The 26,346-nt window shown below is 47.8% G+C and overlaps 1 protein-coding gene across 1 annotated transcript in view; it reads left to right on the top strand.

Moving 5' to 3' along the window:
* LOC310849215 (flap endonuclease 1-like) overlaps positions 1 to 26,346 on the top strand; it is a 200,919-nt gene that overhangs the window by 77,406 nt on the left and 97,167 nt on the right. The window lies entirely within an intron of this gene.

The raw sequence follows: 26,346 nt of genomic DNA, 5'->3' as shown, positions 1-26,346 counted from the left end.
GCCTCCCCATCTCAAGGCCACCAGCTTGAGGGACAAGCACCAAAGCGGTATTGCAGTCAGTGTTGGAATTGGACCTGGGAGATCCGAGTTCAAATCCCCACTCAGCCATGAAGCTTACTGGGTTCGGCCTTGGGCCAGTCTCTGCCTCTCAACCTCACAGGGTTGTTGTGAGGATGGAGAAGTAGGCATCATGCCACCTTGAGCTCCAAATAAATGTTAGGACCCCAAACAGCCCCGAACCTTTGCAATTAACCACAAACAAAATACTGTATTTTTCGCTCCATAAGACGAACTTGACCATAAGATGCACCTAGTTTTTAGAGGAGGAAAACAAGAAAAAATATTCTGAACAAAGCAGTGGATGTATGATTTTTGTGGTTCATGCTGTGGCCACAGACATGTGATTTGATTGTGAATTTGGGGTGACCCAATGCAAAAATCCTGAACATCCATGTGGATCCATGCTTTGTAACCACGTTTTTGCTCCATTGTGGCCCCACAAAACAGTGGATGTGTGATTTTTTTGGTGCAGGCAGTAGCTATGGACATGTTATGTGATCTGATGGTGAATTTGGGGTGACCCAATGTAAAAATCCTGAGGATCCTCTGCCCTCCCAAGCAGCCTCCTTTATCGCTAGAATCCCTTATCTCCCTTCGATCCCACTGATCAGCTGCTTCCTTTCAACACTCCCTTCCCCCTTGTTTGCCTTAGTGTCTTTTCCTTAGCTGGAGCAGTTTTTTGCTCCTCCTTTTCTTCTAATTTCTCTCCTCATTGAATCAGTCTTCCTGTCTCCTCTCCTTGCAAGTTTGCTGTCTTTTCCTCCCCCCCTCCCAGGCAGCCTCCTTTATTGCTAGCGTCCCTTATCTCCCTCCCGATTGCTTGCTATCAGTGGCTTTGTTTCCACACCCACTTCTCTCTTTCAAAAAGAAAAAGCATGATCTGCTTTTCGCCCCAGGACAATTCAGCTCCAGGGACCACGCATTCGCTCCATAAGATGCACAGACATCTCCCTTTACTTTTTAGGAGGAAAAAAAGTGTGTCTTATGGAGCAAAAAACTAGTACAGTTAGGCCACCAAAATGACAGGAAATACTCAGATAAAGGTAAAATAAAAAGTTGGCCAAGGCTGGCTGTCGACTTTGTGAATGAGCAGGGAGTTAAAACCAGCTTGATCTCCCTGCTTAAAAGGACGGAGAATGAAAGTGTTTTTTAGGCCAGAGAAGCAGCTTCACTGGGGGTGGGGGGGGGTGAGGTGGGAACCAACCCAAGAAACACGAAAGTCCAGTTACAGTGCTTATTTTATTGCAGGGGAGGGGGGCTTCCCCTCCCCATTTCATTCATCTTACAAACTACCTGAGGTTTTCCTTTACAAACAAAGCTGTACATAACCATTTCTCGAGTCCAGAGCAGGACTCCAAGCAGCTTACAGATAAAAACAAACAGTTAAAAACTTCATTTATGGAGCCAGCTTAGCCCAGCCAAGCGGTTCCATCAAACAAAGCATTGCACGGCCCCCCCCCCCAATCGCTTCCGGCGGTTCGAGACCCGCAGGAGCTGCCTGGCTTTCAAAAAATATATATACAAATTTGTGGGGTGGGGGTGTGTGTGCGCAAGCGTCCACCACGGATCTTATTACTTAAATACCCCCCCATTTTCATATTAAGGTCCTTAAAATCCATACGGAAAATGCAACGTTCCCCAAGTACTCTGGCTGAAACTTGGGGGGGGGGGGGGAAGCTGGCCAGACCCCTTTCCAAGGGGGGCAGCCCATCCCGTCAGTGGGGTGGGGGCAATTGTGTCTGACAGCAACCACAGCAAATGGAGGGAGGAAGGAAGGGGGTCAGGGAAGGGAAGGGATGTGGGGTCAGAGGGCTGAGTGGGGCGGACAAGGGACCCCAGGAAGTAGCTTGGGGGGGAGGTTGGCAGCAGCATGAGAGGCAGGGCAGTGCTGACGGGGGGGCCAACAGTCCCTGGAAGGGGACCTGGCCTGCCAGAGGGGGGGCCATGGCACTGCTGCACCACACAGGCAGATGACCCCAGGGCGTGGCGGGGTACCTGCCCAGGGAACAGCACTGCGAGCCTGGGGTCTGCAAGGGACCTGTCAAGGCAGGGGGGGCTGCCCCTTCCTGAGGGGAAGGCAAGGAGGGGTCCGGGCTGGGGAAGACGTTGCCCCCACAGTCCAAGGATGCCCAGGAGGTGGAGGGCGATGTCTCGAGGCTTCGACATCTGGCTCTGGGCTCCGAGGGCGAGGTCCGCAGGATGTTGTCCATGAGAAACGAGCTTCCCGGGCGGCGCTCAGGGGTCTGTGCCCGGGGGAGGCCCACAGGTGGTGGGTAAGGGGATCCATGGATGACGTAGGGGGTCAAGTCCTGGATCCAGCGCACTTCGTCCTGTCGGGAGATCATGGTATTTTGGAGTTTTAATGCCTCCCGGGGTATCAAGTTGACGTCCACGGACCAGTAGTTCCTCTTGCTGTTGGCTTTCGAGGGGTCTTTCAGCTCCTGCAACAAAAGCGGGGTGGGGTGAAGAGGCACTGTAAGCGGGTGGGAGTTGAGTATAGAACCATCGAATGGTAGAGGAACCCTGAGGTCATCCAGACCAACCCCCAGCAATGAAAGAACAGCAGCTGAAGAATCAGAGCGGCTTCATCACAAAGCTTGAAACTGGATTGTGATTTTGTGTTGTAACTGCCCCGAGACCTGCGAGTATAGGCTGGCATACAAAATTTAATAGTAATAGAAATTTCTATCGTCTTTCCGTGAGCCCCACTTCTACACACAGCCCCCTAGAAGCAATTCCCCTAACAAAAAAAAGGTTGCAGCTTTTGGGACATTTTAGTTGAGAGAAAAGGCAAGAGGCAGTGACTTGATTGAAGTTTGTAAAATTATACATGGGATTTAGAAAATGGATAGGGGTATGTTTTTCTCCCCCCCTCCTAATACTCATGGACAGGCTAGAAAATAATAATAATAATTTTTATTTATACCCCACCCTCCCCAGCCAAGGCTGGGCTCAGGGCGGCTAACAAGCAATAATAAAAATAAGTTGAATGAATACAACTTAAAAACAAAATTTAAATACAACATTAAAATATCAAAATGTAGCCTCATCGCAGGAGGAGAAAGGAAAAGAAAAAAGAAAGAGGGGGAGGGAATCTAATTGGCTTCAAGCCAAAGGCCTGTCTTACAGGCCCTGTGGAAAGAAATCTGAAAGAAAGAAAGAAAGAAAGAAAGAAAGAAAGAAAGAAAGAAAGAACAAAACTGAATACTGGACAGATAAAAGAAAGGTTTTTCTTACACTCTCATGAACAAAACAAAAAAAATTCCTTCCAGTAGCACCTTAAAGACCAACTAAGTCAGTTCTTGGTATGAGCTTTCGTGTGCATGCACACTTCTTCAGATACCTGCACACGAAAGCTTATAGCAAGAACTGACTTAGTTGGTCTTTAAGGTGCTACTGGAAGGAATTTTTTTTGTTTTGACTATGGCAGACCAACACGGCTACCTATCTGTAACTCTCATGAACGTCCTGTAATATTTCGGTGGTTAGTTAACAACAACAACAACAACACACACTTCTCACACCTAGTAAGGGGATGTAAAAGGTCACATTTCCCTCTTCATCTCTCCTCCCGCTTCCCCACAATTTCAAGCAATAAAGGTTACCGTTCTCCAATTCAGTCTTTTCTAACCCGGCACCCACTTGCAACTCCCAACTCCCACCTGCCCCATTCACAAGATCTGGCAATACACCTGGAGTGCCAGCTTGTAGAAGACCCTGCTGCCCCCAACTCTCCCATACCACATAGTTTCTGAACGTGCGAAGCATGGCTGTGGAACTCCTTGCCACAAGGAAGGGGAAAACAACCCAACAACGTCCCATGATGGATTTCAGGGTTTCCCAAACTTGGGTTTCCAGCTGTTTTTGGACAATTCCCATCCACCTCGATCACTGGTCCTGCTAGCTAGGGATGATTGGAGTTATAGTCCCAAAACAGCTGGGGACCCAAGTTTGAGAAATCCTGGATTAGATTTCGTAGAAGGGGATGCCAAAACCTCTGCCCCCATCTTGTAGCTGGCCCCGATCCTGCGCCACCATTTTGTGACCTTGGTAATTTCCAGCAGTCTCAAGGTGTGCTAGTCTTTTTACCTGGCGGGGAGGTACAAAGACCGAGGATCCCTTTCTCTATATAAATACACCCCCTTGCAAAATAGCAACGTAACTGCACCTTTTCCTCAAGGATTCAATTCAAACCTCTTGAGGGGATGAAGGAGAGGGAAGGTTTGCCATGTGAAATGCAAAGCGGCCTTGGACAACTGCAAACTCCCATCTGCTAATGGGATTTGTAATCCACAAACACCTGAGGGGATGAGGTTGGCGAAGGAGGCAGCTGAACAAAAACAAAAACCCGTTGGGAAACTCTTTAAATCCTACTCTTCCCTCTCCTCCCCACACTCCCTGCCTCCCTCACCTTCACAGCCCTAGACCTTTTCCCAACCCTCAGGAGGGCGGCATCCTGGGTCCAGCTGGTTGGCAACTTGTGGGGACCAGAGCTGTTTTTGGAGAAAGAGCAGGATGCAAATTGGAACAATATGAACCCTTATCAAGATTTGAAACTGCTTACTATGACCAAGTCAAGCCTCTAGACTCTCTCTCTCTCTCTGCCCCGCATGACCCGCACCCCACAGCCTTCCTCAGCCTCCTGTTGCCTTGGCAGGGGTTTCGGACTACAAATCCCCCTGACCACTAGCCATTCCGGCTGGAACCGAAGTGAGGTCAGCTACAGGGGCAAAGCCTACAGGAGAGCTTTTCAGCAGCTGGATCAGAACATCTGGTGCAGCCTCCTGTTCTTACAGAGGCCAGAAGGCTGCCCCAAGCCAGGCATGAGCAAAACAGAAGGGCCCCGTCCCCACCTGCAGCCCCCAACACCTGGGATGCAGGTAGAGGGAGAACGGAGGCAGCAGGCTGGAGAGAGCGAAAAAGGAATAATTCTAAGGAAACTGGTCCTCCTTCCCTTCTTTTCCTTTTCCCCAGAGCATCCTCCCTTCCTTCTGAGCTCTCCCCCCCACCAACTTTGCCCAACATCCCTCCCACTCTCCCTTCACACACAGTTTTATTATTTATCATACCAGTCACCCACCAAGCCCAGGTCCCGGGGTTACTGCCTTAAAACACAACATTGCAAACACATTTAAAACCACTTGCAACCACACAGGTAAGGTGCCTTCTAAAAACATTTGCCTTATGTATCACATTACATCATCATCATCATCATCATTATTAGCAATAACACTTTAATAATAATAAATTTTATTTATACCCCGCCCTCCCCAGACAAGGCAGTTAACAAGCAGTAATAAAAACAAGTTGAACGAATACAACTTAAAAACAAGATTAAAATACAACATTGAAACATTAAAATGCATTAAAATGTTAAAATGCAGCATTACTAACACGTACCATCCGAAAGCAGGGGTTGGAGGAGAGGTTGTGTCGAATGGAGTCCTTCCAGCCCTGGTAGCTGTCGCTAAAAATCGGGAAGAGGCCTTGAATATCTTCGACTATCTAAGAGAGAAAGAGAAAAGAGGTTTTTAAGTTCAGCTGCCGGCCTGAGGCAGGGCGCCGTCGGAAGCCCTCCTCTTCCTCGCACAGCCGAAGACGCAAGCAGCATCTGGGGCCACCCAAACCCACGAGGGCCGCCCAGTCGAGCCACCCACTTCGCGCGCACCCCGCCGCCCCTCTGCTTTTCGCGGCAGCCCGACGCGCCACGTCCCCCGACGGCTGAAAAGCCTCTGGGACCTGCGGGCTCCCGGGAAAGCAAAACTCATAAAGGCGACCCTGCTAGGTTCCAGGAGGAGAACCCCGATAGGGAAGGCGACTCCAAGCTCGCAACCCTCTTTCTGGCCAGCTGGACCGGCCCGACGGCTCCCGTGCGCAACGAGCAAGCAAGCGGTTTCGCTTCCCAGCAGGTGCGCTCACCTGTCGAAGTAGCAGCCTCTTCTCCGGGGACCGTTGGATGACCAAAGCAATCATGGCCAGGTAGCTGTAGGGAGGTTTCGAGTGTCGGCTGTAGGCTTTCTTCTTGTGCGCCCTCGACGGGGCAGACGAGCCTTGCGCCAGCCGGGGCGCCTCGGGACCCGGGGTCTCCGCTGGAAGGAGCGGCGTCGGCGGCGTGTCGGGGGGCGTCTCGGGCTGGCGGCTCGGGACCTGGAGTGGTTCCATGTCGACGTCGGGCACGAGGAGCGGTTCTTGGCGGGGACGCGCGGCGCTGAGAGTTCCCAAAGTCTGAGTAACCAGGATTGATGGTGCAGCGTCTGGATTCTGGCCGGCCCTTATATGTGCTGGGGGGCCTGGGGGGCGTTGGCCGACGTAGTTAGGGGCAGATCCTTGGCCACGCCTGGGGAGGGCAATTGACCCAGGTGGGATGATGGACGGGCGGGGGCGGGGAGCAGGCGGCCCTTGGAGGCGCCCGGGCCTCGGATCCACAGGATCAGTCCGGCTCAAGCAACGCCCCCGACGGGGAAGGGGCATCGGGGGACAAAGCACCCCCGTCGAGAGGCGCCGCGAGCCGCTGTGGATTAGCGGAGACGCGCGCCGGACTTCGAGGTCAACCGCAGGAAGAGCCATTTCCACCTCATCGCTGCCCTGGGGTGGAAGAGCTTACTCCCGAGGAAGCGTGCCTAGGCTGTGAAAACAGCAGCAGCAAGGGGGCCGCTTGGCTGGACCAGACGGCGCCTGAGAACGGGGCGGTCGGTCGCTAAGGTGTATTGCTTTCCCCCTCACCTGCGCCTCGCCAGGTGTGCCGGGATTCGGAGCCCAATCCACCTGGCGGTTTGGCAGGCTGGCAAAAGCGAGGATGGAGCCTCAAGCAAAGCAAAGAAAGTCCTTCTTCCCTCAGCGGTAGAGTTAAACTGCGGAACTCTCTCCCACAAGACATGAGGCAGTGAGGACCACAAACTCAGAGGATGTTGAAAGAGGACTGGACAGATTCGTGGAGGGATTCCTGCTTGTTGGGCATGGGCCTGATCCTGCAAGCTCTCTTTGTGTTCATCAATGGCTACTAACAATGGTGGCTGTGCTCCCACATGGGAGACAGTAAATTCTTCAGAATCCCAATTCCTGGAAGTAACAGGAGAGGAGAGGCTCTTGTGTTCAGATCCCACATGTATCTTGAGAGCACTATGCTAGACTCATGGGCCTTTGACCTGGGCTCATTTTAAGTTCCTATGGTTCCATTGGCCCCAGCAAGCATAGCCCTTGTTAATTATTGTTTATGTATTATTTTTACGTATTAAATTTGCATGCTGCCCTGCCGATACGATACGATAATCTTTATTGTCATTGTCCCATACAGAACAACAAAACTGGGGGGGGGGGGGGGGGAAACAAAACTACATAAGACATTCAAAACCAACAGACCTGCTATCCTACCTATCCCAGCCTGGTTAGCCCCCAAAAACTCTGATACCCCATTTTAAAAATACAATATACCCCATAGAGACTCCTTACACTGCGTTTAAAACCAAAATTGCATTTGGATAGAAACTGTTTCTCAGGCAGCTAGTCCTGGTCTTTATAACCCTGTACCTTCTTCCAGAAGGCAGAAACTGAAAGAGATCATTTCCGGGGTGCGCACTGTCCTGCGCTATCTCTGCAGCTTTCTTATGGCACCTGGAAGCATAGATTTGATCCAAGGTGGGAAGAGCGCACCCATTTATTCTCCCTGCAGTCTTTACAACCCTGGACAGCATTGTTTTTTCCCTGACCATGCAGCTCCCAAACCACACACACAGACCATAAGTTAATACACTCTCCATAGTACAATGGTAAAATGCCACCAACTGGTCCTTTGAGAGATTGTTTTTCCGGAGGGTTCTCAGAAAATATAACCTCTTCATCAGGTCTTTACTGTTTTCTCCCCAGGTTAGGTCATCTTCTGAATTCCATTCCCAGAAATCCAAACACCAAGACCTGTTCCACGCACTTCCTCCGTAGAGTTGAGGGTGGTTCACAGCAGAAAAATGCAAGATAAAAACATAAAATACATAATGAAAAGAAGAACAAGTACAAAACCAAACAAATTTAAAAGAATATAGGATGTTAGTCAGCCCAAAGCTTGGTTGAAGAGGAATATTTTTGCCTGGTGCATGTGTTGGTGTGCCAGCTGTGACCACATGTGTGCAGATATGAGACTGGAGCTTGGTCTTTTGAGATTTTTGTGGCCTCCTTGTGACACTGTTCACTGTCACCGTAACAAAAATATTTAAACACGTGGTTCTTTCTTGCGATCTTTAAAGTTGACTCAGATTCAGCATATTCTTTGCAATGAATATTTCTCAAGTTGGCAGGCGTTCCAGACTAGCATTTATGCACCAAGAAACTGGCTAGTCCAGGCATAGGCAAACTCTGGCTCTCCAGATAATTTGGGACTACAATTCCCATCACCCCTAGCTAACAGGACCGGTGGTCAGGGATGATGGGAATTGCAGTCCCAAACATCTGGAGGGCCGGGTTTGCCTGTGCCTGTGCTAGTCTCTTTGAAATAAATGAGAAGCAAGATAGAAGAGGAAAAAGTGTGGCGTCAAGAGCAGTAAACTTTCCAAAGATACTTTCCATCCATCCAGCTGCCTCCATCTCTAGCAGACTTCACTTGATTAAAAGGTAAATGGACCCCTGACCATTAGGTCCAGTCATGGCCGACTCTGGGGTTGCGGCGCTCATCTCGCTTTACTGGGTGAAGGATCTGGCGTACAGCTTCCGGGTCATGTGGCCAGCATGACTAAGCCGCTTCTGGCGAACCAGAGCAGTGCACGGAAACGGTGTTTACCTTCCCGCCAGAGTGGTACCTATTGATCTACTTGCACTTTGATGTGCTTTCAAACTGCTAGGTTGGCAGGCGCAGGGACCGAGCAATGGGAGCTCACCCCATCGCGGGGATTTGAACCGCCGACCTTTTGATCAGCAAGTCCTAGGCTCTGTGGTTTAACCCACAGCACCACCCGCGTCGGGACGCGGGTGGCGCTGTGGGTAAAAGCCTCAGCACCTAGGGCTTGCCGATCGAAAGGTCGGCGGTTCGAATCCCCGCGGCGGGGTGCGCTCCCGTTGCTCGGTCCCAGCGCCTGCCAACCTAGCAGTTCGAAAGCACCCCCGGGTGCAAGTAGATAAATAGGGACCGCTTACCAGCGGGAAGGTAAACGGCGTTTCCGTGTGCGGCTCTGGCTCGCCAGAGCAGCGATGTCACGCTGGCCACGTGACCCGGAAGTGTGTCCGGACAGCGCTGGCCCCTGGCCTCTTAAGTGAGATGGGCGCACAACCCCAGAGTCTGTCATGACTGGCCCGTACGGGCAGGGGTACCTTTACCTTTACCTTACCACCCGCGTCCCTTTTCACTTGATTAAGAGATGGCAAAAGTGCTCTAGACTGAGGAAGGTGGCTGTCGCTGAGCAGTTCCCCACGCCACCCTCCCTGCCCTAGTCCTGGGTTGTACCAAGTCAAACTTCAGCTGAACTCAGTAGCAGGCTAGACTTTTTCAAAAACAGACATGGAGGAGTTAAGCCGTTGCAAGTTCTTAACTGAGAGCCAGCACGTTCCGCGGCCCTGTTAACCATAGTTTGAGTTAAAATGGCATGCAAAGCAGAAAGACCACGAGACATCAATAAACTTTAAAAAATTAAAATAATAATGAGTTCATCATGAGGGATCAATAATCAAGTCATGGTCAAAATGGCTTTGATGAAGGCACAAGAAAGATAGAATAATTCAATCAGGTAGGGTGGGTGTTGCTGATTAAGGTATTGTGATGCACTAGGGATCTAGGGATGTAGATTGCTGATAAAGATGGAAAGACTCAGGTGATGTCTGGGTTTAAGGGTTGTGCAATGAAGAGGCTTTGAAGGAACTTAGATGGAGTAAGAGACACCTGTTGAAAACTCCTAATTATGCACAACTCTTAAAGCTCCATGCTTATTTATACTCCTCCTCGGATGGGACTTGAGGTAGCTTACAGATAAATACGAGAATTGCTAAAGTCATAGAAAAAACAGTTGCACATTGATTGAATTTAAACTGTATCCGTATAGGAAACCTGTTTAAAAACATAAAAGCAGCACAGCGACAGCCCTTTTATTAAAAGCAGTCCGTTTCCACAAAGCCTTTTGCAACCAAAAAACAGGAGGAAGACAGTAAGGAAGGAGCCAGCTGAGTTTCTCCAGGGAGGGGTTCCTGAGTCCCCCCCCCCCAAGCAGGCCTGTGAGGAGGGGCAGGACTGAGAGAAGGGTCTCCCTGGAAGATCCCCAAACCCAGACAGGTTATTTTTAGGGAACAGGGTCTTTCAGACCCTAATGGGGTTCCTTGCTGCTTCCTGAATATTAATATGTTTGCTGCTGTCAAGACTATAGCAACTCCCATAATCCCTAGCTAGCAGGACCAGTTGGAATTGTAGTGCAAAAACAGCTGGAGACCCAAGTTTGGGAAACCTTGTTCTAGATGTTTCTTTTTTATTAAAGATTTTCTTGATTTACAAAAGTGTTTGCAATGTCTCTCTCTCGTGTCCCCCCCCCCCATGTAACATTTTTCCATGTCTCATTTGTTGAGACATTAGGAAGAAAAGGGAGAAAGTGGGGGGGGGGAGAGAGATGGGGGGGTCAGGTGGCGATGTTTCTATTTTATTTACTATATGTAGGGTTTGGTGTCAGTGTCGCTTGTGCAGGTTCTTTGCTGTTCACTTGTGTTCCTTTGGTGGTGAGAGAGGTTGGGGTTGGCCTGGGGTGTGGTTGTTCAATTGTGGTTGGCTGGGGTGGTCTTTGTTCTCATGTGTGAGTGGGGTGGGTGGGTGTTTTGGGTCAGCTTAGCCATATTGATTTGTATGCTGTCGGTGGATTTTGTCATTGTCTTGTTGGGCTGTGTGTGTGATAAAGGGGAGCATCTTCTTCTATTTGTCCCTGTGTCAGTTCCAGTTTATTAGTTAATTTTTCTAGTAAGGCTGTTTCCCATACTATTTGGTGCTCTAGATGTTTCTGAACTACAACTCCCATCATCCCTGGCCCATCTAGGTCAGCATCCTGTTCTCACAGTGACCACTGGCCTGAAACTGGCAGGCAGGAGCCGGGCATAACCTATGAGTCCTGAATGCCTTCTCCTTCCTTTGCAATGCCAGGGTCAGACTAGGACCTTGGAGACGGAGGTTCAGTTCCCCCATTCAGCCATCAAGCTCTGACTGACACCGCCTCTCAGCCTGACCCAGCTCACAGGGTGTTGTGAGGGTTAGCTGAGGAGGGGGAGAACTGTGTCTGCCACCTTGAGCAAATTGGATGCCAAAGTGTGTTATAAATAAAATAAATAAATGTTTGTTTTCCTTCTGGGATTGTACCCCCAAGTGTGTTTCATAAGCTGGTCTCCGACCGTAATAAATTATCTATCTCTATCTATCTATCTATCTATCTATCTATCTATCTATCTATCTATCTATCATCTATCTATCTAATAACTAAACAAACAAACAAACAAACAAACAAACACACAGCTAGCTGGCTGCCAGTTGCAGGTAGTCACCGATGTAGAAAAGAGACTTCAGGAACACAGAAAGTTACTTCAGAGACTTATAGCTGAATCTTGGGGCCTTTTGCATGAGCTGAGCCCTAAAGGTAAAGGGACCCCTGACCATTAGGTCCAGTCATGTCCGACTCTGGGGTTGCGGTGCTCATCTCGCTTTATTGGCTGAGGGAGCCGGCGTACAGCTTCCGGGTCATGTGGCCAGCAGGACTAAGCCACTTCTGGCCAACCAGAGCAGCAGACGGAAATGCCGTTTACCTTCCCGCCAGAGCGGTACCTATTTATCTACTTGAACTTTGACGGGCTTTTGAACTACTAGGTTGGCAGGAGCAGGGACCGAGCAACGGGAGCTCACCCCATCGCGGGGATTCGAAGCGCCGACCTTCTGGTCGGCAAGTCCTAGGCTCTGTGGTTTAACCCACAGTGCCACCTGCGTCCCTCGAGCTGAGCCCTAGTCCTTCTCATTTCATATTTTCCAGAATTTCACTGAGGTGTGGAAAATAGGTGCTGATCCAAGCAGTGCGCACAAATAACCATCCCTTCTTGAGTGCAGATGAGAGTCTACTTCACTGGCACCCAATATATACATTTAATAAATTATAAATGAAAATAATTAACAAAACCACTGCCAGAAATTGCTGCCAGGTCCCCTCCAGCTTGTAAGTCACTTAGCTGTGTGCAAAAGCTCTCCTCTTTGCTGGCGTTGCATCCTAGTTTCATTAACCTGTGGCCTCAAATTCTGGACCCCCCCCCCCAAACCAATGCCAAAGTTTGCATCCTCTAACCCAGGGGTCGGCAGACATTTCCAGCAGGGGGCCGGTTCAATGTCCCTCAGACTATCTATCTATCTATCTATCTATCTATCTATCTATCTATCTATATTTAGGGGGGGAATGAACGAATTCCTATGCCCCACAAATAACCCAGTTCCTGGACCATCTGTGAGCTGGATTTAGAAGGTGATTGGGCCAGATCCGGCCCTGGGCCTTAGTCTGCCTACCCATGGCTTTAACTATACGGACCTTTGTTGGTAAGGTGATGTCTCTGCTTTTTAAGATGCTGTCAAGGTTTGTCATTGCTTTCCTCCCAAGAAGCAGGCATCTTTTAATTTTGTGACTGCTGTCACCATCTGCAGTGATCATGGAGCCCAAGAAAGTAAAATCTCTGGCAAAGGGGCTTGAATAACTCAGAGAAGCCATGAGTTGTGCCGTGCAGGGCCACCCAAGATGGACAGGTCATAGTGGAGAGTTTTGACCAAACGTGATCCACCTGGAGCAGGAACCTGCAAGCCACTCCAGTATGCCTGCCAAGAAAACTCCATGAAGAAAGACAACAGGCATATAACAAACTTAGTTGGTCTCTAAGGTGCTACTGGAAGGAATTTTTTTATTTTGTTCCAAAAAAAGAGGAAGGAAGACCAAGTCCAGGCTTGCTCCCTTTGTTGTGCAAATGCCCCATGGCAATTATGCAGGAGGATTTCCTAACTGGTCTGCTAATGACTGGCTAATGGCTGCTGATGGCGAGGGGAGAGCAGGCACCAACAGGGAGGTCAGGAGGAGGTTGCCAGCCTTTGGCTATGTGGACTTTCTCCCTAGCAGAGAAGGTCTAAGAAAATACTCTGTGCTTGGCCAGAGGAAAGGAAACCATCTCTACAGGTCCCCTGAAGAAAAGGCTATTGTCATGCATTTGCTTGTGTAGCATCAACAACCAGAATAATCAAATTATATAGAGTAACAAAGGGCCTCGTTAAACTAGCAGCTTAAAATCCAAAAGGGATGGAGACAATGGAAGGCAGAGAGAGAAGATAAGGGGGAAATGTTTGTTCGATTAAATTTCTGGTTGAATGAGGTTTGGGCCTCCTCCCTTTGGAAAAAGTAGGTCAGCTGGACCAAATTCAGGTGTGCTAAGTGAGCCAAATAAATCCAGAGGGAAAGGATGGTTTGTAGAAGGCCAGACCAAATTATGCCAAACTATAACTGTACTGGTCCCATCACCTCCTGGCCAATAGAAGGGGAAGAAATGGAGGCAGTGAGAGATTTTATTTTCTTGGGCTCCATGATCACTGCAGATGGTGACAGCAGCCACGAAATTAAAAGACGCCTGCTTCTTGGGAGAAAGGCGATGACAAACCTAGACAGCATCTTTAAAAGCAGAGACATCACCTTGCCAACAAAGGTCCGAATAGTTAAACTATGGTTTCCCCAGTAGTGATGTATGGAAGTGAGAGCTGGACCATAAAGAAGGCTGATTGCCGAAGAATTGATGCCTTTGAATTATGGTGTTTAGGAGACTCATTCAGGATCAGGGAGTCCCCCACACCTCCCCGCCCCCTGTCCCCCCAAAACAGTACTTCTGTCTTGTCAGGATTCAACCTCAATCCATTAGCCACCATCCATCCTCCAACCGCCTCCAGACACTCACACAGGACCTTCACCGCCTTCACTGGTTCTGATTTGAAAGAGAGGTGGAGCTGGGTATCATCCGCATACTGATGAACACCCAGCCCAAACCCCCTGATGATCTCTCCCAGAGGCTGCATGTAGATGTTGAAGACCATGGGGGAGAGAACAGAACCCTGAGGCACCCCACAAATGAGAGCCCAGGGGTCTGAACACTCATCCCCAACACCACTTTCTGGACACGGCCCAGGAGGAAGGAGCGGAACCACTGTATGGCAGTGCCCCCAGCTCCCAGCCCCTCAAGACGGTCCAGAAGGATGTTATGGTCGATGGTGTCAAAGGCCACTGAGAGATCCAGCAGAACTAGGAAACAGCCCTCACTTTTGTACCCCAACAACCTGGCGAAAGGATGGCAGAAAGCTAAACTCCTTTTTCTCGCCCTCCCTGCTCCTCTATGACCATCTCTCACTGTGGTGAGCTTCTGGGAACAAGCGTCTCTTGAGGACACCATGCCTGGTTTTATGAAAAATATATCCCTCATTCTCTGACCTTTAAGCAGGGAGAGTGAGGTGCTTTAACTTTTTATTTTACCTTTTTCTGAGCATTTCCTGTCACTTTGGCCTATCTGTTTGGGGTCCTAACATTTATTTGGAGCTCAAGGTTGCATGATGCATCTTCTCCATCCTCACAACATCCCTGTGAGGTTGAGAGGCAGAGACTGGCCCAAGGCCGAACCCAGTAAGCTTCATGGCTGAGATGGGGATTTGAACTCAGATCTCCCAGGTCCAAGTCCAACACTGACCACAATACTGCTTTGGCGCTTGTCCCTCACGCTGGTGGCCTTGAGATGGGGAGACTGGCCTTTGTTTTGCTTTGTGCATGGACTGGTCAACCGTTTTGAACATCCCTATTGCTGTGCTCCCTGGAAGGACAGATTGTGAAGCTGAGGCTCCAAGACTTTGGCCACCTCATGAGAAGAGAAGGCTCCCTGGAAAAGACCCTGATGCTGGGAAAGATGGAGGGCACAAGGAGAAGGGGACGGCAGAGGACGAGATGGCTGGACAGTGTTCTTGAAGCTACCAATATGAGTTTGACCAAACTGCGGGAGGCAGTGGAAGACAGGAGGGCCTGGCGTGCTCTGGTCCAGGGGGTCACAAAGAGTTGGGGACGACTTAACAACAACAAAACTGTATTTTGGCTGCCCCCCCAAACCCTCAACTCTCCTTGAATTACCCACAAAGGCAGGAGGAGGGGGCAGCCCCCTGTCCTCAGAATGGGCCACCAGTTGTAAGTAGATGCTTTGCAAGGTGATCAAATCAGTAGCCGCCACAAAGAAAAGTGACTCAGTTGGGTGTGTCAACTGAGCAGGTGAGGCCAATTAAAGGATGCAGTGAGAGATCAGGGCTGCCAGCCCAAGGCTCTAAAGGAGACCCAGGTTCAAATTTAATTTCTTTGTTAAACCAACAGCATGTAGGGGTAGGCAGGCTTTAAGAACAACAAAATAAATTTTATCATTTGTACCCCACCCATCTGACTGGGTTGCCTCAGCCATTCTGGGTAATCTTTCCTGATATGGTGCCCTGTGCGTGGCCAAAATTTATGATCTTTAAGGTACCACAATACTATGTTTTTAACATGGTCTAAGTCGCACCCAGAGAAGACCCATTTGCAATCAATTGACTAACCGTTCATCTCCCATAGGCATGAATTTTTAAGTTTCCAGTTCCTTTTTAAAATAATATTTTTATTGGTTTTTACAATATCAAAACATCACTTAAGGAAAAACAAAAAATCATATATCAAAACATTAAATCAATTATATTTACATTCCATTTTAGATCCACAATTTGGGTTTATTAAAATCCCTTGACTTCCCTGGTTCCTTTGTTGTATGTTATTCATGCAGGTCCATAAAAACTTTAATCATTTTTTTCTTTTCCATTCTTCTACCTTGTCTATAATATTACAAGCATTTTAAAAATCCTGCTAATGTATTAAGTTGTATACATTGCTTTTATATGTATATGCAGTGAACATTTCCCATTCCTTCTTAAATTCATTTTCTTCATTGTTTCTTATTCTCCCAGTTAATTTAGCCATTTCCAAATATTCCATTAACTCATTTTGCCGGCCTTCTTTTGCGGGGAAGACAACCTCTTCTTCCCAAGATTAAGTTTCCAGTCCTAATCCTGTATTGACTTACCCAGGAGGTAAACCTCCATTGAACACAGTGGGACTTCTGAGTAGACATGTTGTTGTTGTTTAGTCGTTTAGTCGTGTCTGACTCTTTGTGACCCCATGGACCAGAGCACGCCAGGCCCTCCTGTCTTCCACTGCCTCCCGCAGTTTGGTCCAACTCATGCTGGTAGCTTCGAGAACACTGTCCCACCATCTCGTCCTCTGTCGTCCCCTTTTCCTCGTGCCCTCCATCTTTCCCAACATCAGGGTCTTTCCCAGGGAGTCTTCTCTTCTCATGAGGAGGCCAAAATATTGGAGCCTCAGCTTCAGGATCTGTCCTTCCAGTGAGCACTCAGGCCTGATTTCCTTAAGAATGGAGAGGTTGGATCTTCTTGCAGTCCATGGGACTCTCCAGAATCTCCTCCAGCACTAGAATTCAAAAGCATCCATTCTTTGGCGATCAGCCTTCTTTATGGTCCAGCTCTCACTTCCATACATCACTACTGGGAGAACCATGGCTTTAACTATACGGAGCTTTGTTGGCACTGAGTAGACATAGGATCATACAATGGTAGAGTTGGAAGGGACCCAGGGGGGTCATTTAGTCCAACCCCACACAATACATGAGGCTGTTGTTAGGAAATACTCTAGAAAAATGCAACTTGTGCTGCTGAAAGAAGTAGTATGACTCATGTAACATGTTGGTGACTAATACAGTGGTACCTCGGGTTACAAACGCTTCAGGTTACAGACTCCACTAACCCAGAAATAGTACCTCAGTTTAAGAACTTTGCTTCAGGATGAGAATGGGAAATCGTGCAGCGGCAGCAGAAGGCCCCACTAGCTAAAGTGGTGCTTCAGGTTAAGAACAGTTTCAGATTAAGAATAGACCTCCGGAACGAATTAAGTTCTTAACCCGAGGTACCACTGTATACGGGATGCGGGTGGCGCTGTGGGTTAAACCACAGAGCCTAGGACTTGTCAATCGGACTTTACTGGGGCTTGCAGATAGCACACTCCCAAGGTAGTTTTCTGGGCTTCTTCAGTGGTCCAATCTCATAGCCTTGATAAGTGTATTGATATTCAGTTTCATAAAGAATACTATTTCTTGGCTTAAGCTTAAGACCTTGGATTTGCTTAAGAACTACTCTGCCAAGGCCAGAGCTAAAATAGGACGGAAAGGGTGTGTTTGTGTGCTTTCCAAACCTCCTCCTTTGTCCAGCCCAATGTGGAACCATCCCTCTCGCCCACCGTGAAAGAAATGCAAACTTTTTCAAGTGAAAATGCATTTAACAAAAGTCATTCACCACTTGATTGTAGCAAAACCTCAAAGAGTTTTTTTTTTCTAACTAAAGATGATCCCTAAGAGACAATTAAACAAAGGTATTTAAAAACACTGAAAAATGGATAAGAAGGAACAATGGGCTAAATAAAGGATCAAAACACATGTAACTTCTCCATGTCTGATTGGCTTATCTAAACAAAAATGTTTTTAGCAGTGCTTTGAAGGCGCCTGCCTGGTCTCCATCGCCAGGGAGTTCCAGAGAGTAGGAGCCTCCACATTAAAATATTGATTTCTTGCAATTGTGGAATGGGTGTTGAGAGGGCACTATGGGGCAAAGTGATCTTGCAGGTAAGCTGGTCCCCAGTTTTTAAGGAAACCCAGCCAGATGTGCAGGGTATAAATCATCATCATCATCATCATATTACACCTTGGGCTTGGCCTGTCTGTCTGGATAGCTCGGTTGGCTAGACTGTGGCACTGATAAAGCCAAGTTTGCAGGTTCAATGCCTGTCTGGGACAGCTGCATATTCCTGCATTGAGGCACTTGGATGAAATCAGCCTCAGGGTCTCTTCCAGCTCTGAGTCATTCATTCATTCATTCATTCTTTTATTTATGTTGCAATACATACAGTCATAGGGACGTGGGTGGTGCTGTGGGTCAAACCACAGAGCCTAGGACTTGCCGATCAGAAGGTTGGCGGTTCGAATCCCTGTGACGGGGTGAGCTCCCGTTGCTCGGTCGCAGTTCCTGCCAACCTAGCAGTTCAAAAGCACACCAGTGCAAGTAGATAAATAGGTACTACTCCGGCGGGAAGGTAAACGGTGTTTCTGTGCGCTGCTCTGGTTCACCAAAAGCACCTTAGTCCTGCTGGCCACATGACCCGGAAGCTGTACGCCGCCTCCCTTGGCCAGTAAAGCGAGATGAGCGCCGCAACCCCAGATTCGGTCACAACTGGACCTAATGGACAGGGGTCCCTTTACCTTTACCTTACATACAGTCATACCTCGGGTTAAAGACGCTTCGGGTTAAATCTTTTCAGGCTGCACCCCCCAGAGACCTGGAAGTACCGGAAAGGGTTACTTCCGGGTTTCGCTGCTCGCGCAGATGCTCAAAATGACGTCATGCGCATGCGCAGAAGCGGCGAATCATGACCAGAGCATGCGCAGACGCGGGTTGCATTCTGCTCAGGTTGTGAATAGGGCTCCAGAACAAGGAACCAAAATGCTTGTTGAAACGGTGTTTTGTGGAAGACAATCTCACTCGGCTGCAAGCGATTGCCAGAAAAGAAGAAGGATGAATCCATTGTATTTGCATTGGCGGCAAGACCAAACACCTTGATTTCAGCTGTGTTTACACATTCATACTGTTTCTGGTGCGTTCCCAGTGGTTAGGGAAGCAGTGTACACACAATGTTACTCATAATCCCTATCTATCCTATAACTATTCTATTCTTTTTTATGAAATACTGTGTTTTCAGCAAACCACCGTTGATCGAAACTGAAGGGCAAAAAAATCTAGCTACTTTTTAAACCAGTAATGTTTCTGCATAGTATTCCTAGGAAGTATGAATGAGCTATCCTATATTCCTTGAATACTTCTCAAATAAATAGGTCTGATAAGAAGGATGAATAAGATCTCCTTTCCGAAGAAGTGAACTAGATTGCAAGAGCTTTTTCTTGAAACCCTGCTCCATTTTGGACGGTGCTGCATGTTTTTATTCTGCTTGGGAATAAAGCCACAGTGGCAGAAGGTTGCAGGATCACTCCCTAAAAGTGTCTCCAGGCTGGGCTGCAGAGATGGCTTCCTGAAACCTTGGAGAGGCTGAGCTCCGTGGACCATGGGCAGGGCTGGATTTAGGCTGGATGAGGCCCTAAGCTCCTGAAAGTAATGGGGCCCTTTCTATGTCCAGCTGTCCTTTGTCAACAACAAATTGTCACTTTTTGTGTTGAATATATGCTATATGCCTATGGTAATTTATGGACCTCATAGGTATCTCAAGCCATTTGCACATGCAGAATGTAGGTACCCTATATTTAGAAAGGAGCAAACCAGTGATATTTTAGGGAGCAGGCTAATGATGATGATGATGATGATGATAATAATAATAATAATAATAATAATAATAATAATAATAATTTTTTATTTATATCCTGCCCTCCCCAGCCGAAGCAGGGCTCAGAGCGGCTAACAACAGTAAAATAATACAGCATTCTAAAAACAATTCATTATAAAATCAGCTAGCAGGTGGGGCCCATGACTTACATCACAGGAGCCTACACAACACAAAACACTCTTGCTGTATGTCGGTTTTATTTTATTTGTTTTTTATCTTGTATTTTGGAAATGTACATCCAGGTTTTTTTTTCTTTGATTATTTTTTTGGGGGCCCCCAGGAGAGTGGAGCCCTAATCTATATCTTGTTTAGCTTATATAGTATGTAAATCCGGCAATGGCCATGGATCTGGTTTGCTGATTTCTGTTAAGGAGCTGAGTTATCAGATATCTGAGCTATCAGAGACAGCAAGATATCATTCATTTAAGCCGATAAGTGAGGAACAGCCTCTGCTTGGAATCAGGTCCCTCCCTACAGACCTTTAAGCGCAGGTTTATTGCTGATAAAGAGGTTTGTCTTTACAGGACCACAGAAGAGCAAAACCCTGGGGAAACAGATTGAGACGCATCATATTTATGCCGCAAGGCGCAGGATCCTTTGGGGAAAGGCTGCTTCTAAAGTTTGTTTATTTCTGTCTCAAGGGACCATCTTAATTTCTTTTCTTTTAAATTATTAATTTTATTAGTATTCTCTACACAACGACAGCAAAAACAAAAACAATACACAAAACACAAAAACAAGCAGACAAAAAACCCAGAAAACCAAATCCAAACTTTACAAATTAATAATATAAACACTAAAAAGAAAAACAAACATTGAATTTCCACCATCTTAATTTCACATATGTGCTCATGGGGTCTGAACTAGCGGTGTGACGGACCGGGAACAAGACCTTGGGGGGGTTATAGCTCCACGAATATGTCTCCCCAGGGTGTGTCGGCCATGAAAAAAGAACCTAGGAAAGGGATCAGAAATAGAATTGCTGGTCTCACAATGATGTTATGCAAATCTGTGGCGTTGCTGCGTTTGGAATACGGCGTAGTTTGGTCCCCTCACACAAAAAGGATGTTGTGGAGTTGGAAAATGTTTAGGAAAGGGCCACCAAAAATTATCAAGGGGATAAAATGACTCACCTATGGAGAAAAGGTTGCAGTGGAACTGAAACCTTATGGGGGGGTGTTCAGGGAGAGATTCAGGATTCCTCCCCGTTTATTTTATGGATTTAACAAAATTTATATACTGCCTGGCTGTTGGTGTTTTTAAAAAGCTCTCTGAGTGGTTTAGGAACACAGGTTTACAAAAAAGATTCTCCATAACAAGGTTAAAAAGGTGTGTAAACAAATTTGAAAGATGATGGACATAACCAGGAGCTAAAGAGGAAGAGCCCATGAACCAATTTGGTTTTTGCAATTCCCACCCAAACCTTCCTTCTTTTTGCAAAAGAGTAAAGAATTGGAGCTGAAGTGATAGCATCCATTTGTTCTCCAAGATAAAAATCTTCCTTCAGGATCTCTCTCTTTTTTTAAAAAAAAAAATTATTAAGGGTTTTCTTGTTTTGCAGTGTAAGTGTAATGCCTCGTATTTTTTTCCCCATGTAACATTTTTACAAATCCGTTTCATTTGTTGAGGCATTAGGGGGGAGAAGAAAAAAAAAAAGAAAGGGGGGTGGTAGCGGTGTTTCTATTATGCTTAATGTATGTAGAGTTTGGTGTCAGCGTGCTTGTGTTGTTCACTTGTGTTCCTTTGGTGGTGAGAGAGGTTGGGGTTGACTTAGGGTGTGGCTGTTCAATTGTGGTTGGCTGGGGTGGTCTTTGTTTTCGTGTGCGAGTGGGGTGGGTGGGTGTTTTGGATCAGGTTAGCCATATTGATTTGTATGCTGTTGGTGGATATTTGTCATTATCCTGTTGCGCTGTGTATGTGATAAAGGGGAGCCATACCGGGGTGAAGGTGTCTTCTTCTGTTTGTCCCCGTGTCAGTTTCAGTTTATTGTTTAATTTTTCTAGTAGGGCTGTTTCCCATACTATCTGGTACCATTGGTCCATGCTTACTCCTGATAGGTCTCTCCAGGGTCTGGTTATGGTGTTTCTGGCTGCTGAAAGTAGGTGGGTTATGAGTTCTTTGTGGTGTAAATGGGCATCTCTTAATGCAATCAGTTGTTCAGCTGGACCAAATCAGGCCCGCAGCCCAGAGGGTTCCCATCTCTGCAGTAATGGCCTGCAGCTGCAGAAATGAGGAACTCTTTAATTGTTGTGGGCCGCCCTCTGACAAAGACTCATTTCACAAAGAAACTATAGGATGTTCTCTGGGAGTTTTGTGCATGCAGCGAAGACCAACAACCTACAGGTGAAACTCGGAAAATTAGAATATCGCGGAAAAGTTCATTTATGTAAGTAATTCCACTTAAAAGGTGAAACTAATATATGAGAATATATGACTCATGACCTGCAAAGCGAGATATAAAGGTAAAGGTAAAGGTACCCCTGCCCGTACGGGCCAGTCTTGACAGACTCTGGGGTTGTGCGCCCATCTCACTTAAGAGGCCAGGGGCCAGCGCTGTCCGGAGACACTTCCGGGTCACGTGGCCAGCGTGACATCGCTGCTCTGGCGAGCCAGAGCCGCACACGGAAACGCCGTTTACCTTCCCGCTGGTAAGCGGTCCCTATTTATCTACTTGCACCTGGAGGTGCTTTCGAACTGCTAGGTTGGCAGGCGCTGGGACCGAGCAGCGGGAGCGCACCCCACCGCAGGGATTCGAACCGCCGACCTTTCGATCGGCAAGTCCTAGGCGCTGAGGCTTTAACCCACAGCGCCACCTGCGTCCCGCAAAAGCGAGATATGCCAAGCCTTTATTTGTTATAATTGTGATGATCAGGGCGTACAGCTGATGAAAACCCCAAATTAACAATCTCAGAAAATTCGAATATTAAATGAAATCAGCAAAACAAGGATTGCAAATAGAGCAATATTGGACCTCTGAGAAGCAGAAGCATGCATATGTACTCAGTACTTGGTTTGGGCCCCTTTTGCATCAATTACTGCCTCAATGCGGCGTGGCATGGATGCATATTCAGTTGAATTATTGAAATAAATGAACTTTTCCGAGTTTCACCTGCAGACTGCTTTAACAGAGAATTCACAGGGGCTTTAATGGGTTGTCCTGGAACAGATGTTAAGCTAACTGGTCGGTAACCTCCCATATCCTCCCGGGATCCATTTTAAAAAACGGAGTCTCACACTGACCACTTCCCCAGCCCTCAGGTGGAGAGGCTGATCCTAGTACCCAGCAGAATCTATACCAGAATCCTTTTCTCTCAGTGGCCAACCATTGATTCATGGCATTGTGCAGTTGGAGGGGACCCCAGGGGTCATCCAGTCCAACCCCTGCAATAAATAATAATAATAATAATAATAATAATAATAATAATAATAATAAATAATAATACCCTGCCCATCTGGCTGGGCTTCCCCAGCCACTCTGGACGGCTTCCAACACAATATTAAAATACAGTAATGCATCAAACATTAAAAGCTTCCCTAAACAGGGCTGCCTTCAGATGTCTCCCAAAAGCAATGCAGGAATCCCAGCTAAGGCACCCAAAATCTGCTTAAAAACCTCCAAGGGAGTAGTATGTACCACTTGGGACCAAGACCTGAGTGCAAGGGCTTTCTCCCCTCCTAAAATTGCCGGAAGCTGACATTCAGAGGCATATTAAGATAGATTTCAGGGTTCCTTGTAATAGCTGTGCTCCCCCTCCAGGAGTTTGTTCTGATCAAAAGCGGGTGAGACAAACTCCTGGAGGAGAATGAAGCTATCAAAGGTTACCAATAGCAATGATTCTTCAAACATCAACTTTGTTGGACTGGTCATGCTGTGCAGATGCCTGATGATTGTCTTCCAAAGCAACTACTCTATTCCAAGCTTAAAAATGGAAAGCGTAATGCTGGTGGTCAACAAAAGAGGTTTAAAGACTCTCTCAAGGCAAATATTTAAAAATGTAGTATAAATACCAACAATTGGAAAACACTGGCCTGCGAGCGCTCCAGTTGAAGAACAGCCTTTGCCAAAGGTGTCATGGGCTTTGAAGATACTCGAACTCAGGACGCAAGGGAGAAACGTGCTGAGAGGAAGGCACGCTTGGCAAATCCACACCGTGATCAACTCCCACCTGGAAACCAATGTCCCCACTGTGGAAGGATGTGTGGATCCAGAACTGGCCTCCGCAGTCACTTATGGACTCAATGTTAAAGCCGTGTTTATGGAAGACAATCTTACTCGGCTACGAGGGATCGCCAAAGAGAATATGCTAAGGCACGGCTAGGCAAACTGAGGCCCAGGGGCCGGATCCAGAAATCAGTGTGTTTTCACATGAGTAGAATGTGTCCCTTTTATTTAAAATGCAACTCTGGTTAATTTGTGGGGCATAGGAATTCATCCCCCCCCCCCGCCGCCAAATATAGTCCAATCCCCCACAAGGTCTGAGGGACAGTGGACCAGCTCCCTGAAGAAATTTGCTGACCCCTGTGCTAAGTATTTAAAGGTAAAGGTAAAGGGACCCCTGACCATTAGGTCCAGTCGTGGATGACTCTGGGGTTGCGGTGCTCATCTCACTTTATTGGCCGAGGGAGCCGGCGTACAGCTTCCGGGTCATGTGGCCAGCAGGACTAAGCTGCTTCTGGCGAACCAGAGCAGCGCACGGAAACGCCGTTTACCTTCCCGCCAGAGTGGTACCTATTTATCTACTTGCACTTTGACGTGCTTTCAAACTCCTAGGTGGGCAGGAGCAGGGACTGAGCAACGGGAGCTCACCCCGTCGTGAGGATTCAAACCTCCAACCTTCTGATTGGCAAGCCCTGGGGTCTGTGGTTTAACCCACAGCGCCACCCGCTGTAGTTGCATGTAAACTACCATCGTGCATCCTCTTCCATGTCTCCCCTAAGGAATGTTAAGCATAGTAGGAAAGGATCTATTAAATAAGTCTTATCCTTCCTTCACTCACGCTAGGAAGTGATGTAGCAGAGCAGATTCCCCTCAATATAGCTTGGAAGCTAGTTTGCAGATTCGTTTGAATCTCTTAAGGTAAAGGTAAAGGGACCCCTGACCATTAGGTGCAGTTGTGACAGACTCTGGGGTTGGGGCGCTCATCTCACTTTATTGGCCGAGGGAGCCGGCGTACAGCTTCCGGATCATGTGGCCAGCATGACGAAGCCACTTCTGGTGAACCAGAGCAGTGCACGGAAACGCCGTTTACCTTCCTGCCGGAGCAGTACCTATTTATCTACTTGCACTGGTGTGCTTCTGAACTGCTAGGTGGGCAGGAGCAGGGACCGAGCCCCTCTATGTCAGCAATTCCTCAACAGCCAAAAAAAGGAAGAAGCTGAGATGCAAAAATGTTGGCTCTGGCTACCTCTTCGCACTTCACGGGATGAGGAGAGATGTCTTGCGGTGACACCTGGCACAAAAAAAATTCAAATATTTGCCCATCCTTCTCTTTCTCTCCCCTGCCCACGGTTCGCAGCTTTCGAAATATCCCTTTCCCTCCTGTCGAAGTGAAGCAAACTGTGCAGTCCCCATTCCCACCCCACAACCCGGTAGCAAAGCTTTGAACATATATGCACCCATTTTCCTGAAGCTTATCATTGCAAGGTGAGGACTCTGCGGGGAATGGTATTCCCAAAGGCAGGACAGAGATCTCCCATAACGTCAGCCCTATGGCCTCATCTGTCATCCTGTATATTCCACCACAACACCATAGTTTGCTGCGGAGTGAATTTGTCTTTATTTATAAAAATATTTACATCCTGCTATATCTTTTTTAAAAAAGACCAGTTTACAACAATATACATTTTATTTAAAAATTGAAACTTAAAAAATTTAAACCAGAGACCATCACCTTACTATTATGCAAATATGTTTCCTTAAGGGCCTGACGGCACAGAAAAAGTTCAGTTTGAAGTGGAAGGAGCCTGCTGAATCTAGTGGCAGGGAGTTCTACAGGGCTAGCTGGGCCGATGACACTGAAGGTTTGGTTTCTTGTTGGGGTCTGATGATCCTCACCAACTCAGGAGGTGGCCAGCAACGCTCTTGCGGATGATCTCAGCGGTTTGGGATAGAAGGGTTCAGGCGATCCCCGAGGTAGAATTGCAGAATCATAAGGGACCCAAGGGTCATCTAGCCCAACCCCCGGGACCAACGTTGTCCCCCCCCAACTTACAAGCTCTTTTCCACATCTACTCCTGGAGTGCCAGTTGATGGGAAAGTTCTGTGATGCAGTAGAAGCTTCCGATTATTAGGCGCCAATTGGCGTAAAGGTCTTTGGAGGTGATCACAGTCCTAGGACTTGAGACACTGATTGGTGGAAAGATTTGAAGGGGTGAGGGTGGGGGAGATCTCCAGATTCCAAAATGTTGATTGGCCAGAAAGTGCCAGGGTCCTCCTGGGGCAGTGCCAGGAGGAAGCGACTGTTACGTTTGGGCATTGCACTCTGTCTCTGCCAGACACTCTCTAACCAGCACCCGGGCATGAATACCGTATTTTTCGCCCTATAGGACGCACTTCCCCCCCTCCATAAATGAAGGGGAAAAGTGTGTCCATCCTATGGGGTGAATGCAGGCTTTCGCTGAAGCCTAGAGAGCAAGAGGGGTCGATGCGCACCCACCCCTCTCGCTCTCCAGGCAGCTATCCGCAAGCCTTTGGAGCCCGTGGGAGTTCCTGCCGGGCTCCGAAGGCTTGCAGATAGCAGTCTGTTCTGGGGGCTGGGGTCAGGGGAAGCTTGGGCTTCCCCCGCCCCCAGCCCCGCAAGCTCCGGGAGTGACGGCGAGG

Source organism: Podarcis gaigeae, assembly GCF_964106915.1.
Source record: "Podarcis gaigeae genome assembly, chromosome: 7".
Taxonomy (NCBI): domain Eukaryota; kingdom Metazoa; phylum Chordata; class Lepidosauria; order Squamata; family Lacertidae; genus Podarcis; species Podarcis gaigeae.
The sequence above is the reverse complement of the archived record's forward strand: the minus strand, read 5'-3'. Positions and strand labels throughout refer to the sequence as shown.